Source organism: Lotus japonicus, chromosome 1, assembly GCF_012489685.1.
Source record: "Lotus japonicus ecotype B-129 chromosome 1, LjGifu_v1.2".
NCBI lineage: Eukaryota > Viridiplantae > Streptophyta > Magnoliopsida > Fabales > Fabaceae > Lotus > Lotus japonicus.
The window spans coordinates 40,105,006-40,119,222 of record NC_080041.1 but is presented as its reverse complement, the minus strand read 5'-3'; the positions used below and the strand labels follow the sequence as shown (position 1 = coordinate 40,119,222).

At 41.4% G+C, this 14,217-nt stretch overlaps 1 non-coding gene across 1 annotated transcript; it reads left to right on the top strand.

The window, feature by feature from the left end:
* The first annotated feature begins 13,762 nt into the window (after window positions 1–13,762).
* Window positions 13,763–13,869, top strand: LOC130734751 (small nucleolar RNA R71). The gene has a single exon (XR_009018097.1). It is a non-coding gene; the product is annotated as a small nucleolar RNA R71 (small nucleolar RNA).
* Window positions 13,870–14,217: the final 348 nt, after the last annotated feature.

The window sequence follows — 14,217 nt, the reverse complement described above, 5'->3', positions numbered from 1 at the left end:
TTTCCTACTCACAAAGTCCGGAGTCTCTCCTTGATGCTCTAGCCTAAATAGTCATCTATCGATGTCTCGCATAGACAACCCTCTCAAGTCAAAAGATAGGCATAATTCCTTGACAACCTATGAAGGTATGAAAAACGGTAGAAAGGGGGGGTTTGAATAACGTTTTCAAGATAAAACTTCCATCTTAAAGATTTTAACAAATCTTTTCGAGAACTAAGTGCTAAAGATAAGAGATAGAAAAGCACACAAGGATTTATATCCTGGTTCACTTGATAAATCCCTCAAGCTAATCCAGTCCACCCGTTAAGGTGATTTCTTCCTTCTTAGAATGAAGGCAATCCACTAATCAGGTAAAGTGTTACAACTGCACTTGAAACCTACAAGTGACTAACAATTACACTGACTTAGCTCACACTAAGATTCACTCTCTTAGTCTTCTCTAGGATCCGATCAACCTTGATCTCCTAAAGGTAACTAAACAAACTGTTTAAGAAAGAATGTTTACAAGAGATTTGCTTCTGAAAAGCTAATAGTAAACACAATGAATTCAGATGAAAGAATGCTTAGAAGGTTTTTTGAATATAGCTTGCGCGTGTGTAATTCTTCCAACCGCATCTTTCAATCTTCAGCCTCTATTTATACTCCAAGGATTAGGGTTTGAACTCTGCATGGAAATGCTACCGTTGGAGGGCAGTTCTGGAAATTCCAGTTTCTGCTGTGGCTGAGAACGTTAGGTAGGTCGTCAGGATAGTACATATGCTTTTGTACTTGGATAGTGACTTGACCTTTAAACCTTGGAGACTTCTGATCAGGGGAATGCTTCATGTTGGAACTTGTGAAGACGGTTGATCAGAGTCAGAGGGAAAGCACAGATCCTCTGACCGTTGTATCTTCTGATTCTGAACTCAGAGGGAAGTACATGGTCTTCAGAGTTTCTTGCTTCTGGACATCAGAGTTTCCACTATTCAGCTTCTGGATCTTCAAAGTCTTCTACACCATCAGAACATCTGAACCTTCAGAGTTTCTTGGTTGTCAGAACTTCTGGATCTTCAGAACTTCAAGTGACTGAGTCCATATCAGAGCTTGTATAACTTCAGATCTTCTGAAGCATTTCTACTGTTCATAGTGAACATAGATGTTGCGAAAGCGTTGCTTGGGTCACTCTTTATGCACAGTGCTTCTGATTTGTGTGAGATTGAATTGAGGTCAGAGCCTGTAAATAGCACACTCAGAAAAACACGTTAGAGTACCATAATTGTTCATACTCAAATGTTAACTTGTAATCATCAAAACATAGAGTTGTACTACTCGATCAAAACTTGATCTTACAATCTCCCCCTTTTTGATGATGACAAAACTAAGTATTTTGATGAACAATTCTTAAACAATAAACTGAATTCACTCAGAGTTTAGAGATATAGAATAAGACTTATCCTGATGTGAATAGTTTATCTTGCTCATTCTGAATCCAAGTCACCGCTTGATTCTAAGCATAGCTCCCCCTGAATCTAAGACTTAATGAAAACGTTAGAAATGTCTAGATTCTGAGCTAAATAATGTAAGAGTTCAGAGTCAAGGCGCATGACATAGGTGAAATAGAATAATCAGAGCGCATAAGTATTCAGAGTCAACGTTAAGTGGTATTATAGTCAAATATAATCACTTCAGAAGAAGTGAAATGTATTCCTTGTATTTGCCCAGTGACACATCTATGGTCATAAAAGTGGAACTCTTAAATTCTCCAAAATAAATTACACTACTCATCAAAAACTAGGTGTACTCCCCCTTTTTGTCATAAGCAAAAAGTATGGGGTGTGAAAAACTCAGCTTGAAGTACAAGGTACTCCCCCTTAGACAAGGTTTGAGTGAAAAGAAGAACGTTACGTGAAGTAAAGAAGGGAGTTAATGCAGGAGAAGAACGTTTACCACCGGCCACGGGAGTAAAGAGAACTTCAGTTACCAAGGACTTAACCTCGAGAAACCGCAGGAGCAATAACTTCCAAGGAGAGAATGAAGCTTATATAAAGCGAGTTAGAGGAGGGTAAGCTTCACAACTCGATCAATTCTTTAAAAGGAAAAATGGCATCATACGTGGTAGCACTGGAAGAGCTCAGAAGGAAGGCCTTCGAGGAGGACTTGTATCTTAACATAAGGCATCCAGATGATACAAAGACCATACACGAGCTGACGAGGACACTGCTTGAGGAGGATCTTCGTCCAGAGCTAGAGAAGGATCTGAAGGAATTTCTTGCCTTTGTGGAAGAAATTCAAGAACTCAGCCAGCTTGAGCTGAAACTGCTGGAAGAAAAGGAAACCATAGAGAAGAAGCTCAAGACAACAGAAGAGATTCTGGAGAGGGATGAGCTAAATGGCAATCTCAACAACATCCAGTATTCACTGGATCGTATGGAGAAAGAGAGGTCAGAGCAGCGCCAAGAGTGCAGAAGAATGAGGAGGGATCCTCCATTCTAGATTATAAGAAAGAAAATGTATGATGTAAAAGCATAATGATTATGAATAAAGAAAAGAAAATTTTGCAAACACAATGTGACAAATATATATATAGTTATGTGCAAAGATAAACAATAACTAACAAAGCATAACAACTAAAGCAAGTAAAATAAAATGAAAGAAAACTAAAATGAAATTAAGTTAAGAGAGAAAATGAAGAGGTCCTAAGACTAGGGCTTGTCAGAGCGACGCATAAGTTCCTTAAGAATTTGCTTCATGTCCATCAGCAGAGACTCATGTGTATTAAGACATTGTTCCATGAGATCGAGTCTGGAGGAGCTTGACTGTGTGGAGCTAGAAGGAACATTCTGAGCAGATTGATGAGCTGGAATGGAAGCAGAAGCAGCAGGAGTAAAGACCACTGGTGCAAGTGCTTGGCATCTAAGGGCTTCAGCTTCAGCTTCAAGTCTCTCAGCTTCTAATCTAGCTTGTTCAGCTTGAGCTGCTGCTTGACGTGCAGCTTCCTCTGCTTGCTCTTGCTTTCTTCTGACCTCTTCAACAGCTTCAAGTAGTTTATTTCTTTGCTGTTGTTCATGCAGAGCCACTCTTCTTGCAAACCTCTGCTTAGCAGCCTCGATCCTCTGATCCCTTTCTGCAGTCAGATGCCTCATCATAACAGGAACCTGAGCTACTAGCCAAGTACTCAGACTATTCCACTCTTCAGCAACAGAGTCAGCATTCTCACTCAGGTCAGTGTGACCTTGCACATTGCGTAACATCAATGAAGCTTCATGATTAAAGACATTAATGCACTCAGAGAGGGAGGTTGGTCTGAGGTAAGTGTAGGGAACTATGGAGAGGTTGGTTTCAGGAGAGGTTGGGTGATTGCTACTGTTTGCCTCAGAAGCACCTTGAGGAGAGCCAATGTTAAAGGTTTGGACATGTGGTTCAGAAGCTCCAAGGTGTGGTTCAAAAGTGTCCACCAGAGGATGTGGTGATCTAACCGAAGAGTGGTTAGACACAGAGTGTTCTGGTTCTGGTTGAATTGGCTCTTGATGGACAGGGTCAGGTTGAGCCTGTTGAGCCAAAGGGTCTGTCTCATGTAAAGGGTCAGCCAGGATAGGTTCATCTTGGTCAACTAGACGTTCAGGTCTTAGGTCCAGGGTATCTCCTAGGGCTTGGGACCGTAAGGTAATACTCGGGGATGGCAGACACTTTTTCTTTTCTGACCTCCATGAATTTACGAAGTGACTTAGAGTTGTTGGAAGGTGAGGAGTCAGCAACGTTGATTGGGAATGATACTGGAGTATAGGCAGTGGAAGAATCTGTATCAGTGGTTCTGGCAACTAGACGTTCTGATGCTCTTGGGACAGAGTGATCAGACGTTCTGGGTTCATGTTTTGGTTGGACAGGAATGATTGGTTCATGTTCAGATTGTTCAGGAATGATGGGTTCATAGGTTAAGGGGTTGTATTGGATGGTAATGGGAGAGGTTGGTTCATCTGGACGTGGGGTTTGAAGCATATTCCACAGAGGGGCTTCTTGTTGGGAAGGTTGGAAAAAGGAAGACCTTGGGGAATTTGGTGGAGATGTGGCTTGGACAGCAGGTTGAGACTCTGGGATAGTAGTGAGTTGGGTGGATGTGCGTTTGAGGAGGGTAGAAATGGGAAGTGCATCAATAGAATTTAAATCATCATCAGATTCAATGATAGCAGACTTACTTGTACGCACGGCAGAGCGAGTCACTCTGGCAGAAGTCTCCATCCTGATGACTGTAGCAGTAGGCTCCACACGTGTAGGCTTCACCACGATTCTGACTTGTTTCTTTTTCTTCTTGGGAGGAGAAGGACCATCTTCATTATCACCATCATCACCATCATCTGGCTTGGTGGTTTCATCATGTTTCCTCTTAGGCTGGTCAGCCTTCTTCTTCCTCTTCAGAGGGACATCAGATTCCTCAGAGGATTCTTCTAAGACCATCTTCCTCTGAACTTTCCTCTTGGGAGGAGAGTCAAACTCTTGAGCTGGGGGCAATCTTCTGAAGAATTCATCTACATCAATCTCAAACCCTTGTTCCTTCAGATCAGCGATATAGCACAGAATTGCTTCAGGGTTGTCTGCTTGGGTCCACAGAGGGAAGTCATTCAGAGGCACCCTTCTTTGTCTGATTTCAGCAGACGTATCTTCATGAGCAGGAGCTATTTTCTTCTTGACCAAGCCCATCTTCTTCAAGGAATTGGCTGTGAAGACATCACTAACGATGGTGGTCAGATCCTCTGTGCATCCTGCCTTGATCAGATCTTCGACAAATTTGCTCTCAATGAAGAGATCTGATAGCAGTCTCCCAAAGGGAATATACTTGATGGCAGACTTGATGGAGGCAGTAGTTCTTGACTTCCTGATACATTCCTTCAGGTAAGAGAACAAGAAGAAGGGGAGGAAAATCTTCTTCTTATCTTGAATGAAGAATAACATCGCCTTCTGGCAGAAGTTGATGTAGTCAGGAGAACTGCCCTTTGGCCTCTGATTGATGCAGTGTAGAAGAATCTTGTGCCAAATTCTGAGTTTGGGATGAAGATCCACCACCTTGTAGTCGCTCTTGCCCGGTTTGTAGGTGGTGTAGAGAACCTTGTGGGTTTCATCCTTGGTTCTGGGTTTCAGCTTCGATTCAGTCAGTTGAAATCGATACCCAGTTCCAGTGTCTGCACCCAGCAGATTCACAATCGACTTCTCAGTGATGATGATTCTCCTTCCAGCAATGTAGGAGACCACTTGAGTGTCATCACAGTCGGCATGCTTCCAGAATTCCTTGACCAATTTGTCATAAATTGGTCCTCTGAGCCTGTTGAAGTACTCTTCCCATCCCTGAGCTTGAACTTCAGGACGCAAGTCATACCCATTTGCAGCAATGTTGTCTAGGTCGAATCTCCATTCTGCAAGTACTTGGAGTTCTTCCGGAGCATAAACACAGTGAACGGCACAGCCCCATTCTGCGATTGGAATCATCTTCTCCGACGCTTGACCTTGATTTGGATTCTCAGGACCCAGTTGGCCTGTAGCTTGACCTACTACCATGTGAGGGAACCTGGTTGCATCCGCAGCTTCAGTTCTGGTTTGTCTCACCATTTTTGGAGTCGATTGAAGGTTTTGGGTTGAAGATGAGGTAGAAGGATGAATAGAAAGCGAGAGAGAGATCGTGGGTAAGAAGTTTTGAGAAACTGAAGAGAGAGAGAATAAAACCGTAAGTGTAGGAGATCGTGTGTGTATAGTGGGTTTTGACAAATAACCGTTGTTGATTCAAAAAGCAATTTTAAAATCAACGGTTAAAAATTAAAGGCATGTTAGTAACAGTAAATACACCTATCACACGCAGGAGAGAAGCACATCAACACTCATTACAACAGACTTGTCAGCACGGGCACAAGGAACTATGTATCAGAGATACTGACACACGTTTACTGTCTCAGCTACAGAGTCAGCACCAATGGGTACATAAACTCTGATAGAGTTACCTTCTGGACTAGACATCTTCTGATGAAGAAGCATCATAGTCAGAGGTTCTGATCCATCTTCATGCTGGACAAAAGTCCATATTCAGATTTTTCAGAATGAAATTAAATCTATCCTCTGCTAAGGGCTTTGTAAAGATATCTGCCCATTGATGGTCAGTATCAACAAACTTCAGAAGAAGTACGCCCTTCTGTACATAATCTCTAATAAAGTGATACTTTACCTCAATGTGCTTTGCCCTTGAATGTAAGATAGGATTCTTACTCAATGAAATTGCAGCAGTGTTATCACAATAGATTGGGATATTGCTCTCTAGGATTTGATAATCCTCCAGCTGATGTTTCATCCAGAGCATCTGAGTGCTGCATATTGCTGCTGAGATATATTCTGCCTCTGCAGTTGATAGTGCAATGGTTGATTGCCTCTTGCTTGCCCATGAGACTAAGTTGCTTCCCAGAAATTGACAATTTCTAGAAGTGCTTTTTCTCTCTGTTCTATCTCCAGCATAGTCAGCATCACAATAACCTGAAAGCTTATACTCTGATGTTTTCTTATACATCAAGCCAAGGTTAGTGGTACCTTTCAGATACCTTAGGATCCTCTTAACAGCAGTTAAGTGGGTTTCCCTTGGATCTGATTGGAAACGAGCACATAAATGAACACTAAACAATATATCTGGCCTAGATGCAGTTAAGTATAGAAGTGATCCTATCATACAACGATAAAGCTTCTGACAAACTTTACCACTTGCATCTTCTTTCTCCAGAATGCAGGTAGGATGCATTGGAGTCTTTGCCACTGTAGAATCCAGCATATTGAACTTCTTCAGAAGTTCTTTAGTGTATTTGCTCTGATGGATATATGTTCCTTCTGGTGTTTGATCAACTTGTATTCCCAGAAGGTACTTGAGTTCTCCCATCATACTCATCTCAAATTCAGCCTGCATCATCTCAGAAAATTCTTTGCATAGAGATTGATTAGCAGAACCAAATATAATATCATCAACATAAATTTGCACAATTAAGATATCATCTTTGTAAGTTTTGCAAAAGAGAGTTGTATCTACTTTACCCCTTACAAACTTATTCTCCAGAAGGAATGAGCTGAGTCTCTCATACCATGCTCTAGGAGCTTGCTTCAGACCATAGAGTGATTTCTTCAACTTGAACACATGGTCTGGGTTCTTCTCATCCTCAAATCCTGGGGGTTGATGAACGTAGACTTCCTCTGATATGTATCCATTTAGGAAGGCACTCTTAACATCCATCTGATGTAGAATTATGTTGTGATTCACTAAGAAAGAGATTAACAGTCTGATTGCTTCTAGTCTTGCTACTGGAGCGAATGTTTCAGAGTAGTCTATTCCTTCCTGCTGGCTGTAGCCTTGAGCAACTAGCCTTGCCTTGTTTCTGACTACATCTCCTTTCTCATTCAACTTGTTTCTGAACACCCATTTTGTTCCAATTACATGGACACTTTCAGGCTTCTTCACTAGGCTCCAAGCATCATTCTTGGAAAATTGATTCAATTCTTCTTCCATGGCCAGAATCCAGTCCTTGTCCTGAAGAGCTTCATCAATTGACCTGGGTTCAATTAAGGACACCAATCCTTTCAGACTAAGCAAGGTCTCTTCAGAGGGTCTGAAGGCTGATCTGGTTCTGACTGGTTCGTCTTTGTTGCCCAGAATCAATTCCTTAGGATGAGCTGCAGTGATTCTGCTCTTCTTCAGAGTTTGTGAATCAGAGGGACCAGCTTCTTCTTCTGGTTCATCTTCCTCTGGCTCAGCTTCCTCTGGAGCTTTGCCTTTGTCAGAAACATTTATACTTAAATCTGCAAATTTCTCAACTAGCTTTGACTGGTCAGAGTCAAGCTTATCGTCAAATCTAACATGAATAGATTCTTCAATAGTTTTAGCATCAGTATTATAAAATCTAAAGCCTTTAGATCTCTCAGAGTAACCAAGTAATAGACATTTAGAAGACTTAGCATCAAATTTATGCAATCTATCCTTAGTATTAAGAACATAACAAACACAACCAAAAGTATGAAAGTATGAAATGTTGGGTTTTATGTTCTTCCACAGTTCATAGGGAGTCTTATTCAGAATTGGTCTCACAGAGATTCTGTTCTGAATGTAACACGCTGTGTTTACTGCCTCTGCCCAAAAGTGCTTAGCCATGCCAGTTTCTTGGAGCATGGTTCTAGCCATCTCCTGAAGAGTTCTGTTCTTCCTCTCAACAACACCATTTTGTTGAGGAGTTCTGGGACAAGAGAAATCATGTGCAATTCCATAGGAATCAAACAGACTCTCAAACTTGTCATTCTCAAACTCTCCACCATGGTCACTTCTGACACGCACAATCCTACAAGCCTTCTCGTTTTGCACTTGGGCTATGAAGGTAGAGAACACAGCATGAGACTCATCCTTGCGGGTTAGAAACTTTACCCATGTCCAGCGGCTATAGTCGTCAACAATGACCATCCCATATCTCTTGCCACCTATAGACTCAGTTTTCACTGGTCCAAAAAGGTCGATATGCAGAAGTTCCAACGGCCTTGAGGTTGAGACAACATTTTTTGCCTTGAAAGGGACTTTTGTGAATTTGCCTTTCTGACATGCTTCACAAAGAGCGTCTGAAGCGAACTTCAGAGTGGGCAAGCCCCTGACAAGGTTTAGCTTGCTCAGCTGAGAAATCTTTCTCATACTGGCATGCCCTAACCGTCTATGCCATACCCATTGCTCTTCATTAACAGACAGAAGGCACTTCACATTCTGAGCCTCCAACTCAGATAATCTGATCTTATAAATGTTGTTCTTCCTCTTGCTGTTAAACAGAACAGAGCCATCGATCTGACTTACAACCCGGCAGGACTTTTGATTAAAGATAACATCATAACCCTTGTCAGCTAATTGACTTATAGACAATAAGTTATGAGTTAAGCCGTCTACCAATAACACATTATCAATGCATGGACTACTATCTACACAAATAGTACCAGTACCAACAATTTTACCCTTTTCGTTGCCACCAAAGCCAACTTCACCTCCAGGCTTAAGTTTTAGCTCTTGGAACATACGCCTTTCTCCCGTCATGTGACGCGAGCATCCACTGTCCAGATACCATGACTGGTGTTCAGTGGAGCTATCAAGGATATCTGCAACATAGATAATCTTATCCTTAGGTACCCACTTTCTGGGTCCTCTCTTGTTAGTTACCCCAGAGGTTCTGATCACCTTGGGTTTCTCAACATGATAATGTAAAGGAATTTTTGCATGATATTTAGACATGGAGAAGGATCCCTTTTTAAGAGGAGGTTTAGCAACTTCAGCAGGTAAAGGATCAGGCAATATGGTACCAGAGGGAACAAAGCATTCATACAAAGATTTAGCTTTAGGCACAGAAGGCTCATTTCTAATTGGTTTAGAATAGCCAATGCCACGCATTCCATTTCTGCTCACGCCATAGATCAATGAAGCCATCAAGCTTCTATCTACGCTTTTAGCCAGGAATCTTTGAAAAGATTTTTCATACTTAGATTCATGCTTACTATCAGAGGCATCGCAGGCAATAACTTCTTCTAACTTAGCAATTTGATTCTTAAGCACAGAGTTAGAATTAACTAAAGCATGGTTATTATTTTTCAAATCAGAAATGATTTTCTCATGTTCAGAAGGAGTTTTAGAAACAGCAGATAAGTTCTTTTTCAGCTTCTTATGCTTAGACAATAAAGAGTTATACTTATCCATAATATCAGACAAAGCATGTTTCAGTTCAGAGGTTGAGAAAGAAGCGAATACCTCATTTTCATCGTCTGAATTAGGATCTCCTTCTGATTCTGAGTCAGAGTCAACAGCTTCCTTTGACTCTACTCATTTGTCTTTGATAATAGCCATGAGTCCTTGGACTTCACCATCAGAGTCAACATCCTCTGACTCTGATTCGTCAAAAGTCACCATCAGACTTTTCTTGGTCTTGAAGTGCTTCTTTGGCTTCTTGTCCTTCTTCAATTTTGGACAGTCACTTTTGTAGTGCCCTGATTCTTTGCACTCAAAGCAAGTGACTTCCTTAATTGAGGACTTCTTCTGACCTGAGGATTCAGACTTTCCTTTGGCATTTCCAGAGCCTTTGTACTTGCTCTGCCTGTGCTTCCAGATTCGGTTGAGTCTCTTAGAGATCAGAGTCAGCTCATCTTCATCAGAATCTTCTGATGCTTCTTCAGATTCTTCTGCTTCAGCTTGAAGAGCTTTTGACTTTTCTGATTTAGCCTTCTCAGATTTGGATTTTAAGGCTATTGACTTCTTCCTCAGATCTAGCATCTCTGAGCGCTTCAGCTCATGGCACTTCAGTATGCTGATGAGTTCTTCTAAACTCATACGCTCAACATCTCTTGTGAGCTCTATTGAAGTCACCAAGGGCATCCAGCTTTCAGGAAGACATCTGATGACCCTTATGACATGATCTTTTGTTGTGTAGCTCTTGTTGAGAAGTCGTATTCCAGCTACAAGCAACTGAAATCTGGAAAGCATTTCTTCAATGGACTCGTTTGGCTCCATGACGAAGGATTCATACTTTTGGATCAAAGACAATGCCTTTGATTCTTTGACTTTCTTGTTTCCTTCATGAGACATCTTCAGAGATTCAAAGATGCCTTTTGCATACTCACGATCTGTAATCTTCTGGTACTCTTCATAAGAAATAGCACTTAGAAGAATTGCTCTAGCTTTGTGATGTTGTGAGTAAAGCTTCTTTTGATCTGCAGTCATCTCTGACCTTGGGATCTTCTTTCCTTCTTCATCAGTTGGACGCTCATAGCCATCCACAATAATATCCCAGAGATCTGCATCAAAACCCAGAAAGAAACTTTCAAGTCTATCTTTCCAATATTCTAACCTTTGACCGTCGAACATGGGAGGCTTTGCATTGTAACCATCTCTTTGAGTTTCACTGGTGGTAGCCATTGTTTTTCACACCGGCCCGGATCACTGAACATTGTTAGGTGTGGTAATCAGAACTTGCGCTCTGATACCAATTGAAGGTATGAAAAACGGTAGAAAGGGGGGGTTTGAATAACGTTTTCAAGATAAAACTTCCACCTTAAAGATTTTAACAAATCTTTTCGAGAACTAAGTGCTAAAGATAAGAGATAGAAAAGCACACAAGGATTTTTATCCTGGTTCACTTGATAAATCCCTCAAGCTAATCCAGTCCACCCGTTAAGGTGATTTCTTCCTTCTTAGAATGAAGGCAATCCACTAATCAGGTAAAGTGTTACAACTGCACTTGAAACCTACAAGTGACTAACAATTACACTGACTTAGCTCACACTAAGATTCACTCTCTTAGTCTTCTCTAGGATCCGATCAACCTTGATCTCCTAAAGGTAACTAAACAAACTGTTTAAGAAAGAATGTTTACTAGAGATTTGCTTCTGAAAAGCTAATAGTAAACACAATGAATTCAGATGAAAGAATGCTTAGAAGGTTTTTTGAATATAGCTTGCGCGTGTGTAATTCTTCCAACCGCATCTTTCAATCTTCAGCCTCTATTTATACTTCAAGGATTAGGGTTTGAACTCTGCATGGAAATGCTACCGTTGGAGGGCAGTTATGGAAATTCCAGCTTCTGCTATGGCTGAGAACGTTAGGTAGGTCGTCAGGATAGTACATATGCTTTTGTACTTGGATAGTGACTTGACCTTTAAACCTATGAGACTTCTGATCAGGGGAATGCTTCATGTTGGAACTTGTGAAGACGGTTGATCAGAGTCAGAGGGAAAGCACAGATCCTATGACCGTTGTATCTTCTGATTCTGAACTCAGAGGGAAGTACATGGTCTTCAGAGTTTCTTGCTTCTGGACATCAGAGTTTCCACTATTCAGCTTCTGGATCTTCAGAGTCTTCTACACCATCAGAACATCTGAACCTTCAGAGTTTCTTGGTTGTCAGAACTTGTAGATCTTCAGAACTTCAAGTGACTGAGTCCATATCAGAGCTTGTATAACTTCAGATCTTCTGAAGCATTTCTACTGTTCATAGTGAACATAGATGTTGCGAAAGCGTTGCTTGGGTCACTCTTTATGCACAGTGCTTCTGATTTGTGTGAGATTGAATTGAGGTCAGAGCCTGTAAATAGCACACTCAGAAAAACACGTTAGAGTACCATAATTGTTCATACTCAAATGTTAACTTGTAATCATCAAAACATAGAGTTGTACTACTCGATCAAAACTTGATCTTACAACCTAAACATTTGCTAAAGGCACTATGCATGCAATTCAAGCCAACAACCCCCAACCCTTCCTCTATTCCTAGTAGCAAGAAGAGAAGAGGTAATCCCACAACAAGTCCCAATTCTATAACAAACTTCTGTTATGATTATAGAAAAGCATAAAGCTAGCATGCATTCAAGCTTAAAAGATAAAGCATAGGAGTGAGACTCAAGGGTTTACTCAGAACAACATGAATAGAAAAGGAATTACAACTAAAACATCCGAAGTCTTACAAAGAAGGGTCGGCCAAGAATGAGAGGAATCTTAGCATCCTCCTCCATGTCTAGCACCACAAAGTCCACAGGGAACACATACTTGTCCACCTTCACCATAACATCGTCCACAATCCCATATGGTGTTTTTAGGGATCTGTCCGCCATTTGTAAGCAGAGCATGGTCGGGGTGACATTTCCTAAGCAGCCTTCTAAACATGCTAAGCGGCATCAAGTTGATGCTCGCTCCCAAATCACACAATGCTTCAACCTCCGACAATCCCTCTATCTCCACCGGAATAGTGAAGCTTCCGGGATCTGTCCTCTTCCTTGGCATTTTCCTTTGCAAGATTGCACTACATTCTTCGGTCAACATCACCGTCTCATCAACCTCCTTCAACTTCCTTCTCTTATTTAAAATGTCCTTCATGAACTTAGCATAGATAGGCAATTGTTCCAAAGCATCGGAAAAAGGGATATCGATATGGAGTTTCTTAAAAACATCCATAAATTTTAAAAACTTTTACCCAAATTCTTTTTAGCCAATGCTTTAGAAAATGGAACTTTGCCAAGTTCGGGAATAGGATCATTCATCACTCTAGTTTTAATAGGAACACTCATTTCCTCCTCAACTATTTCCTCACTTTTTTCTCCCTCTGTTTTCTTTTCTAACCCATTCAACACTCTACCACTTCTAGTAGTCATAGCATAAGCACTTTCTTGTTCGGGATTGGGGATAGTATCGGAAGGAAGTTTACCTTGAGGCCTTTCGGTGATTTGCTTGGCCAGCTGGCCAAGTTGGTTCTCCAAGCTCTTGATAGCCGCCTCTTGGTTCTTATAATTTTTCTCCATGTGGTTGATGTAGCTCTCCAATAGCTCCTCTAAGCTCTTCTTGCAACCACCATTTTCACTGACTTACTCTTGGACTTGTTGAGATAGTCCAGAGCTTAGACCTCGGAAACCATGATTAGTCAAAAAATTACTAACATGAGGCCCTCTACAAGCGACACACTCCACTTTGGCTACTGTAGCACCGACCAAATTGGTCGCCTTTATGTGATTTTGAATCTCTGTCATTCGTTCAGAGATTTGCTTATTGGAGGCCAAGATATTGTCATAAGCTTTAACTTCAAACTTACTCCTTCGGGTTTGGCAATCATTTTCAGAGTTCATGGCTCTCGCTGCCATCTTTTCTATTAAGTCATACCCCGCTTGTGGGGGAAGAGCATCGAACTCCCCACTTGAAGCCGCATCTAGGCCAAACCTCCAAGAGTATTGTAGACCATCATAAAACCTTGCAACTAATTCAGCTTGGGTGAGATTGTGTTGAGGGCATTTCCTCAAGAGCTTCTTGAAGTGCTCCCAAGCTTCATAGAGATTCTCTTCAGCGGTTTGCACAAAATTCATGATGTCTTTTTTCAATTTCTTCAAAAGAGCTCTTGGGAAGAACCTTGTTGTGAACTTTTCCGCCAAGTCTTCCCAAGTAGTGAAGCTCCCTCGAGGCTGTGAATTCAGTCATTCCTCAGCTGTGTCCTTCAAAGAAAATGGAAACAAGCTCAACCGAATTGCATCCGCCGGAACATTGTTCACCCGGTAAGTGTTGCAATTGCGGATTAACCTCTCCATATGAGCATGAGGATCTTCCGAGGAACCTCCACCATATTGGCTTTGGCTCACCAAGTTGATGAATGCCGGTCTCAATTCAAAGTTCCCCACTCCCTCGGAAAAAACAATGCTCCCGGGATAATCATAACTCATGGAGCACGAAGTGAG